General features: G+C 42.5%; 4 non-coding genes across 4 annotated transcripts; 2 read left to right on the top strand and 2 right to left on the bottom strand.

Annotated features, from left to right (window-relative positions):
- Window positions 1-249: 249 nt before the first annotated feature.
- Window positions 250-322, bottom strand: trnam-cau (transfer RNA methionine (anticodon CAU)). The gene has a single exon. It is a non-coding gene; the product is annotated as a tRNA-Met (tRNA).
- A 2,461-nt stretch (window positions 323-2,783) lies between these two features.
- trnam-cau (transfer RNA methionine (anticodon CAU)) lies at window positions 2,784-2,856 on the bottom strand. Its single transcript has one exon. It is a non-coding gene; the product is annotated as a tRNA-Met (tRNA).
- Window positions 2,857-3,273: 417 nt separating this feature from the next.
- Window positions 3,274-3,345, top strand: trnag-ucc (transfer RNA glycine (anticodon UCC)). Its single transcript has one exon. It is a non-coding gene; the product is annotated as a tRNA-Gly (tRNA).
- A 4,502-nt stretch (window positions 3,346-7,847) lies between these two features.
- On the top strand, window positions 7,848-7,918 carry trnag-ccc (transfer RNA glycine (anticodon CCC)). The gene has a single exon. It is a non-coding gene; the product is annotated as a tRNA-Gly (tRNA).
- The last annotated feature ends 6,122 nt before the right edge of the window (window positions 7,919-14,040 follow it).

Genomic DNA, 14,040 nt, shown 5'->3' with positions numbered 1-14,040 from the left:
TGTGTTCTGCCAGGGCTTCCTTCACTTTGACTTTTGGGATCACGACGTCATCTCACCAATGGCCGAAATAGCTCAGTTGGAGGAGCGATAGACTGAACATCTAAAGGTCCCTTGTTCCATCCCAGGATTTGGCATTTTGCCATGAATTTCTTCAGACAGCGCAAGCAACCACTTTATTGCACAGGTGTGCACCTTTTTTCTGCAGCTGGAGATCAGTGTGGTAGAACTCAAAGATAAAGGTAGAGTGCTTGCCCCGTGTGAGGGTCGAACTCACCACCTTCAGATTATGAGACTGACGCGCTACCTACTGCGCCAACGAGGCACGGCATGGCCAGCTCCCTCTACTCCAACTGACCTCTTAGCATGACAACCACTCCGATGAACATTCGTGAACACATATTTTCCCCGAATGACAACCATGCGCCTGTGATGTAGTGATTAGCTAGGTACGTATTAAGCAGTTCGACTGCAGATTATTACAGATAATTATTAAAAGACCATTGTGCCCCAGGGGACGCGTTTTATATGTCTTGTGCATTTGCTTCGGTGACAGAATCTAGAGCTTCCCCGCTGCACCAGTGGTGTAGTGGTATCATACAAGGTTCCTGTTCTTGTGAGTTGCGTTCGATTTCTGGCTAGCGTATGCCACACAGCCTACTGTCTTACTTGCTTTGATTGCCCTTGTCATTTCATTTTTTTCTTCATTCCAGAATACAGCGGCTAGACTTTTCTTCGGCAATTCATTGGACCATTTCTTTCTTTTGAGGTTATTCAATTTCAAGAACACAAAGACCATACTTTCTGGGAGTTATATTTCAGAAATAAAACGAGACACTCTCAAACTTTGTATCTCCTTCAACAACAAACAAACAAGCCAAAAGAGAAGGAAAAGAGCAGTGTTGGGGTCGTTACTCACAAAAAGTAATGTCTTACATTGTACTCGTTACTCATATCAAAAGTAACTAAACACTTTACTTATTACTTCCTGGAGAATGTAATTAGTTACTTTACTTTTACATTACTCTGCATTACACCCCAAACGTTGCGGGACCTCAATAAACAATTTCAAAGCTACACCAACACAAGCAGTTGATAATGACAGAGACATACTGTTATCTTTTGTTGTTTTAATAAAGCGCCACAGGAAAACCAGGCCAGTGTCGGAAGTCCACCCCCTGTTGTGGGAGGAGCGGAGCGATTGTGGGTTTGGTTTTGTGTTTCGTTTTAAAAATGAAGACAGAAAGCAACACTACGAGCGATAGAGCCTGGTGTGGAAAGGACTTTTGTGGCTGTTTTATTCTTTGTGCTTTAGATGATTGGAGACAGCATAATAAATACACGTTTCTGTTAAGAGATATTAGCAGTAGCTAAACGTGTATAGACAACATTATACTCAGACAAGCATTACGTTACCATAAGAAAACGTGCAACACTAAAATACATCTTTGCTATTTATTTTTATTATTGTTATTATTGTAATCATCATCAAGATATGTGCTAGTAGATCTGCATCTTAAATGTCTCAACTTGACTCCTTTAACTTATTACTCTTACTACAGATTTGTAACTGCAAACGACAGTTTTTCTAATATTTTTAATGTACGACATAGACGTCCTTATCGTCCTTATTAAGACCATATCGTTACAATGTGTAATGCAGTAACGAGAACAAAAAAAGGAATCAGTAACTGTAATATTATTACTCCTTTTGGAACCATACTACGTTACGTTACTCGTTACTACCAAAAGTAATAACATTACTGTAATGCGTTACTTAGTAACGCGTTACCCACAACCCTGGAAAAGAGTTGCACTGTTGTTTCTTGAATCTCAGAGCATTCTAAATCTGTTTCGGAGGCGTTCCCCAAAGGCACAATATGTGGATGAAATGGTCAAAAAGAAGGAGAAAAAGCTACTGTGCGCTAGATGACATGTAAAGCAAGGAACACATTCGTTACTGTCCCAGCAATCCCCTAGAAACACCGTGTGTACGCATCCACTGTGATATGTGATTGAAACAACGAGATTGCAAGCGCCCATGTGCATCATTTTTACTTCTCGGGTTCAAGTCACAGACAGACTGTGGTCAAAAAGTAGGGAGTTATCAGGGCCAGGTGCCAGGGGTGATACATGTAAGGTACACGCAATAACGCCGAGCTATAGCCTCCACTATGCTGAGTGTTGCTTTGTGGGTACAGTGACTAAATTAAGACATGTTGAAGTCAATCAATCAATGAATAAATACATGTGCATTGATTTATGTATTGATGTATTTCTTTCAACATTGAATTCTTTGTGTAATGTCGTTTTCAACACAGTCCTCAACTCTTGTTGTCCTTGTCGCCAGCACGGGTAAGTGTGTGCTCCTGAGTGGTAAAAGGACCCTTGTCAGAGGTGGGATTCAAAGCCAAGCCTCTACAGGAGATGATGACCTGCACGCAGCACCTTACACCACTCGGCCATCCTGACTTGTGCTGCAGTGATCAAATTGAGTCGTTGCCGACGTCATGGAAAACAATGAACTTTTCAATGACTGTGTTCTGCCAGGGCTTCCTTCACTTTGACTTTTGGGATCACGACGTCATCTCACCAATGGCCGAAGTAGCTCAGTTGGGGGAGCGATAGACTGAACATCTAAAGGTCCCTTGTTCCATCCCAGGATTTGGCATTTTGCCATGAATTTCTTCAGACAGCGCAAGCAACCACTTTATTGCACAGGTGTGCGCCTTTTTTCTGCAGCTGGAGATCAGTGTGGTAGAACTCAAAGATAAAGGAAAAGAGCTTGCCCCGTGATAGGGTTGAACTCACCACCTTCAGATTATGAGACTGACGCGCTACCTACTGCGCCAACGAGGCACGGCATGGCCAGCTACCTCTACTCCAACTGACCTCTTAGCATGACAACCACTCCGATGAACATTCGTGAACACATATTTTCCCTGAATGACAACCATGCGCCTGTGATGTAGTGATTAGCTAGGTTCGTATTAAGCAGTTCGACTGCAGATTATTACAGATAATTATTAAAAGACCATTGTGCCCCAGGGGACGCGTTTTATATGTCTTGTGCATTTGCTTCGGTGACAGAATCTAGAGCTTCCCCGCAGCGCCAGTGGTGTAGTGGTATCATACAAGGTTCCTGTTCTTGTGAGTTGCGTTCGATTTCTGGCTAGCGTATGCCACACAGCCTACTGTCTTACTTGCTTTGATTGCCCTTGTCATTTCATTTCTTTATTCATTCCAGAATACAGCGGCTAAACTTTTCTTGTTCAAGTGTTGGTGGTATAGTGGTTAGCATAGCTGCCTTCCAAGCAGTTGACCCGGGTTCAATTCCCGGCCAGCGCAATATTCACTCCCCTCTCTGTCTGTTCTCAGCTGCTTAGTGTGCTCTTTCATGCTGCTTCAGACACTTTTAAGAACATATGAAAGTTTACAAACGAGAGGGGACCATTCGACTCTTCATGCTCGTTTGGTGTTCAATAATATCGAAGTGATCCAAGGATCCTTTCCAGACCATTTTTAAATGTTCCCAAACTTTCAACTTAAACAACATCGCTGGGTAGTTTATTCCAGATTGTGACTACTCTCTGTGTAAAGAAGTGTCTCCTGTTTTCCGTTTTGAATGCCTTGAAGCCCAATTTCCATTTGTGTCCCCGGGTGCGTGTGTCCCTGCTGATCTGGAAAAGCTCCTCTGGTTTGATGTGGTCGATGCCTTTCATGATTTTGAAGACTTGGATCAAGTCCCCACGTAGTCTCCTCTGTTCCAGGGTGAAAAGGTTCAGTTCCCTCAGTCTCTCCGAGTAGGACTTTCCCTTCAGACCTGGAATAAGTCTGGTTGCTCTCCTCTGAACTGCCTCTAAGGCAGCAATATCCTTCTTGAAGTGTGGTGCCCAGAACTGTACACAGTATTCCAGATGAGGTCTAACTAGCGCATTGTACAGTCTTAACATTACTGCCCTTGTTTTAAATTCTACACTTTTGACAATATACCCTAGCATTCTGTTTGCCTTTTTTATTGCTTCCCCACATTGCTTGGATGGAGAAAATGAGGAGTCCACATAGACTCCTAGGTCTTTCTCATGCGTTACTTCATCTAGATCTGTACCTCCCATAGTGTAATTATAGTGGACATTTTTGTTACCTGCATGTATTACCTTGCACTTGTCCACATTGAATTTCATTTGCCAGGTGTCAGCCCACAACTGAATATTATCTAAGTCCCTCTGAATAGCCTGTGCTGCCAAGATTGTATCTGCTGAGCCACCTATTTTAGTATCATCTGCAAATTTGACAAGTTTGCTAACTATCCCAGAGTCCAGATCATTAATATAGATTAGAAAAAGCAAAGGCCCTAGTACTGATCCCTGTGGAACTCCACTAACAACCTCATTCCAGTTAGAAGTGACTCCTCTAATCGACACCCTCTGTTTCCTAGACATCAACCAGTTCATAATCCATCTACTTACATTACCCTGAATGCCTACAGCTTCCAATTTGAGGATCAGTCTTTGGTGTGGAACCTTATCAAAAGCTTTTTGGAAATCTAAGTATATCATATCATATGCTTTCACGTGATCTACAGCTGCAGTTGCATGTTCTAAACATTCTAATAAATTAGTAAGACATGATCTGCCTCGTCTAAACCCATGTTGACTAGCTCTGAGAATATGGTTTTCATTGAGATGCGCCTCTATTTTCTGTCTAATCATTTTTTCCAACATTTTACAGGTGATGCAGGTCAGACTGATTGGTCTGCAATTTCCTGGCTCAGTTTTGCATTGGTTTGAGCTCCAAGAGCTATGTTTCTTTCTAATTCCCTCTTTGCTTTCCTGATCCCTTTCTAAAGATCTCTTTGCAGCTCAACATATTCTATGTATTTTGTTTCGTCACCATCCCTTTTGTATGCACTATACAACATTGTCTTTCTCTTTATATTTTTTGCATACCTCTATTAAACCATTTTGGCCAATGTTTTTTGTTCCTCAATTTGCTAAGTTTTGGTACAAATTGGACCTGAGCCTCGATTAGTATATTCTTAAAATATACCCATGCATTTTCAACTAACTCTGTATCCAGTGTGCTCCAGTCTACCTCTTCTAAGTGCAGTCTCATATCTTCAAGATTTGCTTTTCTAAAATTGTAGACCATTGTTTTAGACTTGGACCTTGTTTTTTGAAAGAATGCCTCAAAGATAACCATATTGTGATCACAATTTGCCATTGGTTCTCTAACTACTGTCCCCCTGACTCTATCTTGGTCATTTGAAAAGATCAAGTCAATACATGCGCTCTCTCTGGTTGGTTCCCTGACAAATTGAGTTAGAAAGCAGTCATTTACCATCTCAACCATTTCCATTTCTGCTTCTGTAGTCCCCACTGGGCTTTCCCAGTCTTAGTTTGGGAAATTGAAATCCCCCATTATAACAGCCACATCCTTGCTACATGCAGTCCTGATTACACTGTACAATGCAGCATCTTTCTGAAAATCTGAGTTTGGTGGCCTGTAACACACTCCTACCGCTAATCCTCCAGATCTCTTGTTCAAACGTTTCACCCACAAAGATTCTGTTCCATTACTGGGATCTAATACAAGTTCTTCTGCCTCAATGTCATTTTTCACATATAATGCTACCCCACCCCCTCTTCGATTTTGCCTGTCTCACCTAAACTGTGTGTATCCTTCCAACTTGTATTCATCCCCATCATTTTCTGTAAGCCATGTTTCTGTCACTCCTACAACATCATAGTCACACACCAGCACTGTGGCTTCCAAGTCTAACATCTTGTTCCTTATACTCCTGGCATTGAGGTACAAACATTTCAGGACTTTCCTACTGGCAGTTTCCCTTGGTTTCCTTTCCTTAGTGGAACATCTCCCATTGTCAAAGCTCCCTGCCCCCCTGGTTCCTAGTTTAAATGATTCTCAATTTCACTGCACATACGCTCTTCCAATGCATTAGCCCCCCTTCTGTTTAGATGTAGACCGTCCGGTTTGTACAGGTCCCATCTATCCCAGAAGAAAGACCAATGCTCCATAAACCTAAACCCCTCTTCCCTACACCAAGCTTTCAACCACGTGTTAAACTTTCTAATCTCTGCCTGTCTCCCTGACCATGACCTGTGGATTCCCCCCGGATTTGGCCAGTAGCCCGTCTACTAGTTTAGGGAGATCTGCAACCTGAGCACCAGGCAGGCAAGATACCAATGCGGGTCTCCATGTCACTAGAACACACTGTGTGATCTACACCTCTAAGAATTGAGTCTCCTACTATAACTACCTCCTTCGTCTGGGGGGGGATTGGGCACCATGGTGCTCTGGTGCTCAACTGCCCCCCATCACCCTCTGAGCTGTCACTGTCCAACTCGGTGTCCAGCAGTTGGAACCTGTTGGGCAATTCAAGCTCTTGGGGTGTCTCTACGGGGTGTGCACGCCCTTTTCTGCGGTTACGACCTACTGTAACCCAGCAGTTCTCTACGCTGTCCTGCTCTAAGGTCTCAACTCTCCTAGGTTTTGGCGTGCACACCATCTCTCTCATGGGCTGATTGACCAATTCTTCTATATCCCTAATACAGCGCAGATCGACAAGCTGAGCCTCAAGATCAATTGATCTCTAGGATTTCAACCTGCCGACAACGTTCTCATATGAAGCCTTCTTGGATGAGTTCATCCAGGAAGGCAATCATTCTGCAAACCTGACACTGTAGTGGCCACATGCTTCTAAATGTTACTTTTTGTTTGTTTGTTTGTTTGTTTGTTTGTACTTCTCTTGGTTCCTGCTGCTAGTCAACTGCCTAACTTTTGTCAGCGAAAAACAGCACAGCTCTTTCTCAACAGCTGCTTTAAGTAGCTTTTGTCTACCTACCCCCAATTCACACCTAATTGGCCCCACCTGGCTCCTCCTACAACATAATTCCTGCTAGTCCTAGACAGAAACTCCCTTCTACAACCTGTTTACTTTCACCAACTCAGCAGCTGAACTGAATTGGCTTCAATTTAGGCAAACTACAGACAATGCTAATGTCAATTTAAGGCAAACTTAAAACAAAATGAGCAATGCTAAGACTATTCTGAAACTAGTCAAACAACAAGATGGCTACCTCTCACCTGTACTCTCCGGTCTCTCTCTGTGGCAACTTGTAAATACTTCTGCTTTAGATGATTGGAGACAGCTAAAAATATACAAGTTTCTGTTAAGAGATATTACGAATAGCTAAAAGGGTATAGACAACATTATATTCAGAAAATACTGTAAGAAAACTTTCCATGTGCAACACTAAAATAAATATTTGCTATGTATTATTATTATTGTTATTATTAAATCTTCATCAAGATATGTGCTAGTAGATTTGTATTTTAAATTGCTGAACTTGACTCCCTTAACGTATTACTCTTACTACAGATTTGTAACTGCAAACGACAATTTCTGTAATATTTTTAAATTACACCGTAGACGTGCTTAACCAGGGCGAGTTACAGCTGAAATAAAACACACACGTATCACGATGAATCGTACAGTAACAGCAGCTACAATAGAGTTGCACGTTGCACTCGTGGCATTTATGGACTTATGGACGCATTTATGAAACCAGTCCTTAATGTTTCAGAGGAAAACCCAGATCTGCTTTATTTATGTATACATTCATTGAACTTGTAAATGGGCACACGTTAACGAAATCGTGTTCGCCTTCATACTGATTGTCTCTGCACCTGTGATGTAGTGATTGGCTAGGTACGTATTAAGCAGATCGACAACAGACTAATAAGGATAATCATTAAGACATCATCTTGCCCCATGGGACGCTTTCTATGAATTTGCTTCAAGGACGCAAGCCAGAGCTTCCCCAGCAGCGCCAGTGGTGTAGTGGTATCATACAAGATTCCCATTCTTGTGACTCGGGTTCGATTCCCGGCTGGCACATCCGACAAAGCCCGCTCTCTTTCTTGATTTGATTGTACTTGTCATTTCATTCTTTTCTTCATTCCAGAATGCAGCGGCAAGACTCTTCTTTAGCAATTGACTGGATCATTTCTTTCTTTTGAGGTTATTCAATTTCAAAAACACAGACAATATTTTCTGGGAGTTATATTTCAGAAATAAAACGAGACACATTGGTGACAAATGCCAGCCCTCTTTTCGAATCAATTGACGCAATAATCTGCGCAATAGGTAGTCACATTCTGCTGCAGCAGAGAAGGGGGAGTTATCCATCTCGTGTTATTTCACAGGAGTTCGTACATGCCCGTTTCAAGTTGAGGAGCTTACGTGACAGATCCTGTAACTATTCACTTCTTTACCTGGTGTCTATTGTGTAACGCGCAGCATCTTTTTATTTATTAATTAATTAATTTATTTCCATTTTCCGATACTGTCTGGCTGAGCCCCCGTGTCCTAGTGGATCAGACACTGGGTTCCTAAGCCAGGGAGTGTGGCTTTGAGTCCCAGCTGCTCAGAAGCACGGTCATTTTTAAGCTCGGATCTGAGCTCAGACTGAGCCCCGATCCGCTTAGTACAAAACAATTGACATGATGCTTCCCACAGCACATACAGGGTGAAATGTGAAGGCACTGAAACCTGGAAAGCTGCCCCAGCGCATGGAGAAGTTCGGTGTGCAGTCTTGAACAGGAAAGTGGAAACAACGCAGGGCTTTGCAAACTTGTATTGCTTGCAATATGCAATATAGGAGTGGCTGTGACGTTAACAGGTGGCTGAGTGCCCAAGGAGCAGAGTGGCACAGCGGAAGCGTGCTGTGCCAATAACCCAGAGGTCGATGGATTGAAACCATCCTCTGGTGTTTTTCAACTTTGGTTTTGTTTCATTTCGGAAAGGTCTGAATAAAGTGCAATCTGGAAAGATGCTAATGGACATTTTCCTTCCGCACTCAGGAACAGGAAACTGCAGATAACGCAGGGCTTCCCAAATGTTCACCGATTGCAATTTGGAAAACGAATTGCCTGCCACTTTGCAATCCTGGAATCATGTTCAACCACAGTGAGATATGGTGGTGAACTAGTTTCTAAGTGTTGGTGGTATAGTGGTTAGCATAGCTGCCTTCCAAGAAGTTGACTCGGGTTCGATTCTCGGCCAACACAAAATACACTCCCCTCTCTGTCTGCTCACAGCTGCCTAGTGTGCTCTTTCATGCTGCTTCAGACCCTTTTAAGAACATAAGAGAGTTTACAAATGAGAGGGGACCATTAGACCCATCGTGCTCGTTTGGTGTTCATTAATATCGAAGTGATCCAAGGATCCATTCCAGACCATTTTTATATGTTCCCAAACTTTCAGCTTCAACCACATCGCTGGGTAGTTTATTCCAGATTGTGACTACTCTCTGTGTAAAGAAGTGTCTCCTGTTTTCAGTTCTGAATGCCTTGAAGCCCAATTTCCATTTGTGTCCCCGGGTAGTCTCCTCTGTTCCAGGGTGAAAAGGTTCAGTTCCCTCAGTCTCTCCGAGTAGGACTTTCCCTTGCTCTCCTCTGAACTGCATCTAAGGCAGCAATATCCTTTTTGAAGTGTGGTGCCCAGAACTGTACACAGTATTCCAGATGAGGTCTAACTAGCGCATTGTACAGTCTTAACATTACTGCCCTTGTTTTAAATTCTACACTTTTGACAATATACCCTAGCATTCTGTTTGCCTTCTTTATTGCTTCCCCACATTGCTTGGATGGAGAAAGTGAGGAGTCCACATAGACTCCTAGGTCTTTCTCATGCGTTACTTCATGTAGATCTGTACCTCCCATAGTGTAATTATAGTGGACATTTTTGTTACCTGCATGTATTACCTTGCACTTGTACACATTGAATTTCATTTGCCAGGTGTCAGCCCACAACTAAATATTATCTAAGTTCCTCTGAATAGCCTGTGCTGCCAAGATTGTATCTGCTGAGCCACCTATTTTCTTGAAGTACTGTTGGAAATATCCCATCTGGCCCAGGTGATTTGTTTGTTTTTAATTCTGCTAGTCCCTTTAGTACCTCCTCCTCATTTATCCTGATCTCTCTTAGGGTTTGACTGGACTGATTGTCAACCTGTGGCATGTCATCTGTTTTTTCTTTTGTAAAAACCTCTGTGAAATACTCATTTAGAATATTTGCTCATCTTGTTCAATTTCCAAGATACCTCCGTTTTTGCGCTTTATCTGTTTCACCTCCTCTTTTATTAACCGCTTGCTGTTGTGATATTGAAAAAAGCTCTTTGCATTGGTTTGAGCTCCAAGAACTATGTTTCTTTCTAATTCCATCTTTGCTTTCCTGATCCCTTTCTTAAGATCTCTTTGCAGCTCAACATATTCTATGTATTTTGTTTCATCACCATCCCTTTTATATGCGCTATACAACATTTTCTTCCTCTTTATTTTTGTTTGCATACCTCTATTAAACCATTTTGGCCAGTGTTTTTTGTTCCTCAATTTGCTAAGTTTTGGTACAAATTGCTCCTGAGCCTTGAGTAGTATATTCTTAAAATATACCCATGCATTTTCAACTAACTCTCTGAAGACTCTGTATAGGAAGTTGAAGAAAGTGTTTTGTGATTATTATATAATGTTTTATATTAATACTAGCATTAGAAGTAGTTTTGTATACAGACTGAGCACATTCGATTTAGCAGGACAAGTAAAGGGTCAACAAGGTCGATTTGTTAGAAACTCCTGTCAGTAATGAAAGATTACACAGTGCCGAAATAGCCTACAGCTGTCTGCTGAGAATTTGTTTATGACTTAATCGTTTCTCCAGATAGGCAGGAATTGTTTCTGTTAAAGAACGATTGACACTAGGTAAATGATGACCGTGGGATCGCATCTTCCTAGTGCACATCAAAGACGGACATCTGCTTTGGATCCATCACCTCTTCATGGGAGGACAGATCGTAAAACGGACCCGGACCTGTTTCTTCTGATTGGATGAACGGCCATAAGATGTTACGTCATTTTTCCTATAAAGTTGTACTCATGTTTGTAAACATTAAGTCTCACTGAAGGAATTATTTCTGACGTGGAGCTTCCGAGTCGGCTCCATTAAAGTTCTATTTGCTTTATCTCTGCGACTTCTCCTCTTATTTCCCACACGGTTCTACAACTTGGCGTCACGAATGAGGATCTGAACTTGCCTCCACTCCCGGGACCAAAGCAAGGGTGAGTACCTTTAAAAATTACCACCCTGTATATTTAGATTTGATCTCGGGATTGTGTTTGGCTATCAGATTGTAATTTATAGAGAACCTGTGGAGAGGTAGAGGTAAAACAAATAGAAAGGTTGACTGTACAGCGGAGGTTCACAGTAGGGTGAACTCCAGGTAAGACAGATCTGCAGGGAGAGATACCAAAGGAACCGAAAGGTACGATTACGAGGCCTGCTGAGCCCCAAGTTAAGCAAGGAAATCATTGTACGCCAGGGCCAGAGTTAGTGGCAGTCAATAACCAGACGGAACTGGAGGTACTGTAAAGTCCAACGATATAGCCCCATCATTGGCAAAGATAGGGTTGGCATTATGGCATTACAAGATGTGTCTATATGTGAATACCTACAAGAGAAGTTTAAGAAACTTCAACTTAAGATGGAAAAGGCAGGATGGGATCCTAACTGGGTTCCCAAACAGCATAGAGAATGGTGGAATAAGGAAAAGAGAGAGAAAAACTTCTGCCCCTCCACCATATAAACATTCAGACAACCCCACTGATAATAGAACAGAGTCTAAACTTTACCCAGATTTGAGTTCATTCAAGTCAGAGAAAGTAAAATTAGCACCTATAGAGACGCGCACTAAGGAAACACCACGATGTAGACGGACAATTTTATGCATTAACAACGTCGGTGCATCGCCCCTTCACACCCGGAGAGAAACACACAATTTTAAGCGACCTTCCAAAACTTAAACCCAATCATGGGAATCTGGATTTCTGGGAAAATTTTTATGAGATGTTAGATGTACACCAAATGCACGCTAGAGACGTACATATAATAATTAAAACTAAATGTCCAAGGCCAATCTGGGACGGGTTAAAAGCCGCCCAGCAGGATGGTACCTGGATAACAGCTGGAAATGATAATAATAATCTAAGGATCACTAACTTCATCACGGCTGTAAAGACAGTTCTCGGAGCAGGACAGGGAAATTGGGGTATAGTCTGTGGCGTCGTACAGAAGCCAGGAGAGACTTGCTACGATTATGCAGAACGAAAGTACACTACTTTTAGAGAACACTCCGGAATGCCAGACACCGAACGTGATAATGCGATCTTTTTAAAATTACTAAAAGAAGGGTTTTGTAAAGCACACCAAGACATCCTCAATATGGGTGTGACTGTACAATTGTACAATGGGCTTCAGAGGTAGAAAACAAGCAGTCAAAAGCTAAAATAAATGCTGTGGCAGCTATATCTGCCATAACACAAAACGGAGGTAAATGTTACAATTGCGGAAAAATAGGACATGTCGCTAAAGACTGTCGGTCTAAATCAACCCGCCCTAAGTGCACTTTCTGTGGGAGGACAGGGCACACGGGAGACAAGTGCTGGAAAGCAGGCGCTCCAGGCGAACACGAAGCGCCCTGGAATCAGACCAAGACAAACCCAGTCAGCCCAGAGGAAACGCGGAGCTTCTGCAGATCATCTGAGATCTGACAGAGAAACTAAATAGGAAATAGGTCGCCTCGGCACCCGAGGTCGGCACATAACCGCACTGTTAGGGGGTCGGCAGTGTTCAATGTTGGTGGATACAGGTGCCTCTGTCTCGATAACCGATCTCCCCCTCCCACTGACTAAACGCAGACTACAGATCTCAGGTGTAGGCGGCGCATGTATCACAGCCACACTCAGCATACCTCATCTTCTAGAAATAGGCGATCTCCTAATTCCAGTGTCTTTTTGGGTTTGTAAAAACCCAGAGGGGACAATATTTGGCATAGATATCCTTAGAGAAGCCGGCGCACTAATGGATGCTAATAATAATCGCATAATATGGACCAATATACACGGGAAAAAAAGGATACACAAAGATACGCAACAAATTGCGCTAGTATCTCACTCACACCGTCAACATCTCATATATGGCCAGACACACCACTTGGACACGTGTGTCAGGCATTTCCTGATGTTTGGGCAACACATTAACAAGATTGTGGTCTGGCACAAATTGAACCTATAGTTATCCCAGGTCCAGTACACAAAGCACATAAACAGTATCCTATTAAACCAGAAGCTTTTACGGCAGTTCAGACAATTATTCAAACATTGCAAAATGAAGGAATAATACGCGAAACGCATTCAACCACTAATTCTCCAATCTGGTCAGTGGCAAAACCAGACGGCTCATGGCGACTTACAATTGATTACACACAATTGAATAAAGTTACACCCCGATTACACCCGATTGTAGCCAATCCCAACACTATATTAAACGATTTGAAACCCGAACACTCTATTTTTACGGTCCTGGATATTAGCAATGGATTTTGGAGCCTGCCACTCCACTCTGATTCCCAAAATAAATGTGCGTTTACTGTATTCGACAAACAGTACACATGGACTAGAGTGCCACAGGGATTTCACAACAGCCCAACACTCTTTCACCAGGCAATGGCCAAGACTTTAGAAGCAATGGGTCTGACACCCTGGGATAGTTTAATCATCCAGTACGTGGATGATCTTTTGATTGCGTCTCCTGATGAGACCGCACACTTAGGCGCATTAATTACAGTCCTCGGTGTCTTACAAAAGGCAGGATTTAAAGCAAGCCCTAAGAAAGCACAAATAGGCCTAACTAAGGTTCAATATCTCGGACACAACATTTCACAAGGACAAAAATCTATAACGCATAATAGGCAAGAAGCCATTCAAAATATGCCAAAACCACATAATGTTAGGGCTGTGTGTAAAGTTATGGGGCTCCTTAATTATTGCCGCACTTTCATCCCTAATTTCACACAAGCCACAGGTCCGATACAGGCGTTAATCAAAGGAAGCCCGGCTCCCTTGGACCCCATAGACTGGGGACATGAACAGGAAATAGCCTATCGTGTAATAAAACAGGCTCTCAGC

The sequence above is a fragment of the Amia ocellicauda genome, chromosome 14, assembly GCF_036373705.1.
Source record: "Amia ocellicauda isolate fAmiCal2 chromosome 14, fAmiCal2.hap1, whole genome shotgun sequence".
Lineage (NCBI taxonomy): Eukaryota > Metazoa > Chordata > Actinopteri > Amiiformes > Amiidae > Amia > Amia ocellicauda.
This window is presented reverse-complemented; position numbering and strand designations above follow the sequence as displayed.